Source organism: Cnephaeus nilssonii (assembly GCF_951640355.1).
Source record: "Cnephaeus nilssonii genome assembly, chromosome: 5".
Classification (NCBI taxonomy): domain Eukaryota; kingdom Metazoa; phylum Chordata; class Mammalia; order Chiroptera; family Vespertilionidae; genus Cnephaeus; species Cnephaeus nilssonii.
This window is the reverse complement of record NC_137076.1, coordinates 62,396,488-62,402,247: the sequence shown is the minus strand read 5'-3', so window position 1 is coordinate 62,402,247 and position 5,760 is coordinate 62,396,488. Positions and strand designations below refer to the sequence as shown.

At 51.6% G+C, this 5,760-nt stretch overlaps 1 pseudogene across 1 annotated transcript; it reads right to left on the bottom strand.

Annotated features, from left to right (window-relative positions):
• Positions 1-3,615: 3,615 nt before the first annotated feature.
• On the bottom strand, positions 3,616-4,866 carry LOC307099056 (nuclear prelamin A recognition factor-like; annotated as a pseudogene). The gene has a single exon. The product of its transcript is annotated as a nuclear prelamin A recognition factor-like (transcript).
• Positions 4,867-5,760: the final 894 nt, after the last annotated feature.

Genomic DNA, 5,760 nt, shown 5'->3' with positions numbered 1-5,760 from the left:
GATTCTGACGTAACCCGAGGACTGCCTGTATAATTTATTGCACAGAATCCTACTGGATGCAAGAAGAGGGCAATGGAGCATATAACTTGCATAGCCAGAATTTTAGAGATAGAAAGAGGAGAATGGTGCTACCTTTGAATATTTTATAATCCAGTTGACCATTAATGCCAGAATTTCAGTATCTTGTAAGGGATAATTATATATTTTACTAATTGTAAAATTATATGGGAAGTGTGCCATAGGTATTTTCCTATTTGAAAAGGAAATACTTTTTGGTAAATGAAATTATTTCATCAGCCATCTTTGTGAGAACTACTTGAATAAATGTGATTTCTTTGCAGAAGAGCAGAGAATTCATGGCTGCTATTTCCATATTTACACCCTTATCCTATACAGTGTTCCATTAGTCCTATGTAATCCCTCATTATTTGTTTTCCTCTTGGGACAATGAGTAGAGATTTACGAATGGACCTAAGAAATTAGGTTCTGTAGCTTTCAGCTATCAGTGAATTAGAGCTGTAGCCTTCTGCTTTCAACGTTCATGGTATGGTAACTGGAGGGCTGTCAATCAACTTTGCATATATTTTCAGACAGAGTGGAGCAGAGCAGAAGCATATTGGAAATGAATTTTGAACAGTTCAAGCAGTAGAGAGGTTTTCTCTCCCAGGAACAAGGCATTCAGCGGGAGTTAAGGTCAGAACTGAAGCACTTCAGTTAAAATGCTCCCAGATTCACACAGTGGAGCCCTCCAGTCATCTCTGGAATCCCCTGCCTGTCTTTGTCTGAGCTGGAATCCCAGCCTTATTGACCTTGGGGCCACTAAACAAATATTTCTTTCAAGTTGACTTACTTTAAGACACGGGGAACATTGTGCAACATTGTATCTTCTTTAAAGCATATATTTAGTAACTGATCTTTATTAAGTGAATATTTCAGGGAATGTTACATTTTATTCAGTGAATACAGTGAGTCATTATACAACCAGATAATGTTTTAAACACAAAAATAATAATAATAGTATTTTTCTTACTCAAAAGCAATTCTTTCACAACAGGATAGTAAGAAGCTAGGAAAATTTCAGGGCAGGAGGAATAAGGAAACTGAAATAAGAAAATTTTAGTTTAGGCAGCCTGAAGCCATCTTGTAAATAGCAAACCCCTATCTTTCCCAACCAAGAATGCTTGAGAACAAATGGTTAATGTCGCTCCTCTCTAACCAGAGCATACATAGCAGAAATCACCCTGGGACTGCTGAGGCAGAAGAAGTGAGGAGGAAGGAAAAAGGGAGAGTTTCATCTACCCACTAAACAAAGAAGCCAGCCATATTGGAGGAAAGGGAGAGAAGGAGGGGTTTAATCTTACTCTTTAAACAGAGAAGCCATAGGTCTCTGGGGTTGTCAAGATAAAATAGCCAGATGCTTTTCATAAATTCTGGGAAAGCAAAAAAAAAAAAAAAAAAAAAAAGAAAAGAAAAGAAAGAAAAGAAAAAGAAAAAGGGAGACCTTGAGATCTAGTCTGTACCAACATAGCCAGCAGAGGAGTTTTAAAAAACCTGTAGACACCCTATCTAATAAAAGAATAATATGCAAATTAACCATCACTCTGCTATACCCACAAGCCATGTCCACCAGCCAATCAGGAGTGAGTATGCAAATTAATCCAACCAAGATGGCAGCGGCCATGGAGTGAGCAGGAGACTTGGGTTTCCCTGGCAATGGAGGAAGCCAAGCTTTCCGCACACCCTGGCAGGCCCAGGCCTCCACTCAAGGAAACAAAGTTTCAATTATAGAAGATAAATAAATCCCAACAAAAATGGTGTGGCCAAGGAGCAAGCAGGAGGCTTGCCTCTGCTCAAGACTACAAAGTTTCAATTATAGAAGATAAATAAATCCCAGATACCAGGGCTTCTGCTTGGGTTGACAGGGTGCATGGCCAGCCTGCAAACCACCACAGGCTCCTCGCCCAGGCCGCCCCATGCCCCAAGGGAACCCCCACACAGATCTGGGACACCCTTCAGGGCAAACCAGCTGGCCCTCACCCGTGCAGCAGGCCTCTATCCTACCTAATAATCCTACCTAATAATAGAGTAATATGCTAATTGACCGTACCTTGGCTACACCCACCAGCCACGCCCACCAGCCACGCCCACCAGGAAACTGTGGCAGGGAAGTTGGGGTGCAGCCAAGCCCAAGGCCGGGAAAGCCTCGGGCGGAGGCTTTCCCGGCCTTGGGCACCAGCAGGGAGCCTGCACGGATCGCAGGCAATGACCAGGGGGTCAGCTCCTATGATCCATAGCAGGGACGCTGGGTGCGGCCAAGCCCAAGGCCGGGAAAGCCTCGGGCGGAGGCTTTCCCGGCCTTGGGCACCAGTGGGGAGCCTGCACGGATCGCAGGCAATGACCAGGGTGTCGGCTCCTATGATCCTTAGCAGGGACGCTGGGGTGCAGCAGAGCCCAAGGCCGCCGCCCGAGGCCAAGCCCCGACCCTGAAAGAAGGCAGAAGGCGGTGGCCACAGCCAAGGCCTGGGTCCCCAGTGCCGGCAGAAAACTGGTGCAGGCAGCCAGGTGAATGAAGGTCTATTGCACGAATCTTCGTGCAAATGGGCTGCTAGTCCTATCTAATAAAAGAGTAATATGCAAATTGACCATCACTCCAACATGCAAGATGGCTGCCCCCATGTGGACACAAGATGGCCAGCAGGGGAGGGCAGTTGGGAGGGACCATGCCTGCAAGGGAGGGCAGTTTGGGTCGATCAAGCCTGCAGGGGAGGGCAGTTAGGAGTGACCAGGCTGGCAGAGGAGGGAAGTTGGGGGCAACTGGGCCTGTAGGGAAGGGCAGTTGGGGGGGACCCAGGCCTGCAGGGGAGGGCAGTTTGAGGGGACCAGGCCTGCAGGGGAGGGCAGTTAGGGGAAATCAGGCTGGCAGGGGAGTGGTTAGGGGGTGATCAGGCTGGCAGGCAAAAGCAGTTAGGGGCAATCAGGAAGGCAGTCAGGTGAGCAGTTGGGAGCCAGCAATCCTGGATTGTGAGAGGGATGTCCGACTGCCCGTTTAGGGATCGGGCCTAAACGGGCAGTCGGACATCCCTCAAGGGGTCCCAGATTGGAGAGGGTGCAGGCTGGGCTGAGGGACATACCCCCCCCCCCCGTGCACAAATTTCGTGCACCAGGCCTCTAGTCTATAATAATAAAAGCCTAAGCAACCATCGCAACCGAACGGATGACCGAACAGGCTGCGTGGGGTGACTAGGCCGGAAGGGAGGTTAGTGAGGGACGACTAAACAACTGAGCAGCAGGCTGCATGGGGCTACCAGGCTGGCAGGGGGAGCAGTGAGGGGCGACCAAATGACCGAGCAGCAGGCTGCGTGGGACAATCAGGCCGGCAGGTGGGGGGCAGTGATGGGGCGACCAAACGACTGAGCAGTAGGCTGCATGGGGTGACCAGGCCGGCAGGAGGGGCAGTTGGGGGCTATCAGGCAGGTAGGCTGGTGAGCTGTTGGGAGTCAGTGATCCTGGATTGTGAGAGGGATGTCCTTCTGCTGATTTAGGCCTGATCCCTGCAGGCTGGGCATCTACTGGACCTTTACCACCTGATGTCCTGGCAGGCTGCCCTGGGCCCTGCTAGGCAGTGTGCAGGGCTTCCTGGGTCAGGGGGGAGTTGTCCCCTTGCCCAAGCCATTCCTGGTACAGCTCCTGCACATGGGCGCTGGTCTCCGTGCGCCACACCGGGATGGCAGCGTAGATGCCTTCCATCTGCCGCAGCAGTGCCCTGTCTGCATGCCCATCCTTGCCTGGGCCTGGCCCCTGCCACTTAGGACCACTTCTGGATGTTCCAAAAGCTGTAAGCAGCCTCAAAGCATAGCAGAACCTCTCCATCCCTTTCAAGGGTGACCTCCTGGAAGTCTTTGTTCCTCAGGGTGTGGTAGGTGAGCACTCCCACGTCCTCGTTGAACAGCTCCTTGGCCATGTGCCTGAAGATGTGCGCCAGGTACGCGTCAGAGCAGACACCCTCGTGGAGCCTCACCTCCTCCTCCATGTCTCCAGAGTGTCCACCGCGGCATCATTCAAGGTGAGGTCACTTTGCTCCATTATCTGGACAATTTCACATGAGGTTAACACGCAGTCTGTACCCTGGGAACTATGTAAAGCTGTGGGAACATCTTCTCAAAAGGCCTCCAGTTTCTTGTCATAACACGGGGCGACAATGATGTGGAAAATCTTGTCTGGGGACAGGTTCTACCATCTGGTAAAGTAATCCTTCACCAGAGAGCCCATGATCTGCTGGGGAGACTTGGCCATGCAGAGGTGGGGGTGATGGGGTGACCCAGCACACACTCTGCCTATCAGACCCAGCTGGGGCAGGTGGAGGTCAGCATGGGAAGCCGGGGCTCTTCCTCATGGTGCTGGCAGTACCGACACACAAATTCCTTCTGACTCTCCAGGATGCTGAAGTCCGCAGCTATCTTCATGTCAAAGACAGTGCGACCCAAGGCTTTTAAAAAAGCCACAGAGCCTTCTGGACGCATCCATGACACTGAGGCTGAATTGAGCAGCAAAATAAGGCAGAGACTGAGGACACACGGAAACTGCCAGCAGCCTGTGCTGTGAGGTATCACATTTCTTATTAAGGTTCAGAACACGGAAGAAGTCCTTGGTGTTCTGTTGAGAAACTAGGACTCCTTCCTCTGCCATCACACAACTGTCACATGACAGGCAGTCACTCAGAAATGTCTTGGCATCGGCCAACTTATGGAATTCTCCCTTCTCTCCGTTCTCCTGAGCCGGACGTCAGATGTTGACTGCGGCATTCTCTTGGTCATCCGTTTTTGTTTTTTTACTACATTCCTTCCGTGTGCAGTGATCACACTTCATCTGGAGTGGGGTGGGCGGGGGTCGGCTCAAGTGACCTGGAGGAAGCACAGGGAGAGCAGTCAGTCACCGCTGGTCGCCCCTGGCGCTGCGGGTGGAGTCCTTTCTTCCTTGTGGAGCGTCTAGGGAGGGGAAGCAGCCGCAGTGCCCAAGGCCGAGTTCCAGGAGGCCGGCAGCGCTGTTGGGATCGTGCTGGCGGCGCTGGTCTGTTGGTGCCTGGCCTGTCCTCTGGAGATTATACCTGCAGGACTAAGGGAGCCAGTCCCCAGTTCCGCCCCACCTCTGCCACTGATTGATTGGAGTCTGAGGGCCAGGAGGAGGGACCAAGAGGCCTGCCTTCCAGCTGCTCACTCGTCGCCCTGCCACTCACTCCGGTTCCCTGTTAGCCATCCCCTGATCAATGAAGCCTGAGGGCCAGGGGATGGACCAGTCATCCTTTAGGTCGTTATGGACCCTGGGTTTTTATATATTAGGATTGTAACTCATGGCACGGAATGCTCGGCACGCACTTTCCCTCCAGCCCCTGGTCTTGGAGACCTCATGTCTTCCAAGGCTCTGCTCACCCTCTTCAGTTGCCACAGCGAGAAAATTACATCGTGTGCCGGAAACCCTTTGCAGGCTCCATGGGTGTGTCTTTACTTCGCTGCAGTTCCCATTACCCCAACGTAAGGAGACACCCTCATTAACAGGTAACACCATCGTGGTAAGACCCCTGCTCAGCCTACTGCAGCAGTTTTAAATAGGCCATGGGTCGCCCTAGATTGTTTGGCTCAGTGAATAGAACCATGGCCTGCGGACTGAAGGGTCCTGGGTTCGAATCTTGTCAAGGGCACATTCTTGGGTTGTGGGCTCAATCCCCAGTAGGGGGCATGCAGGAGGCAGAAGATCAATTATCTC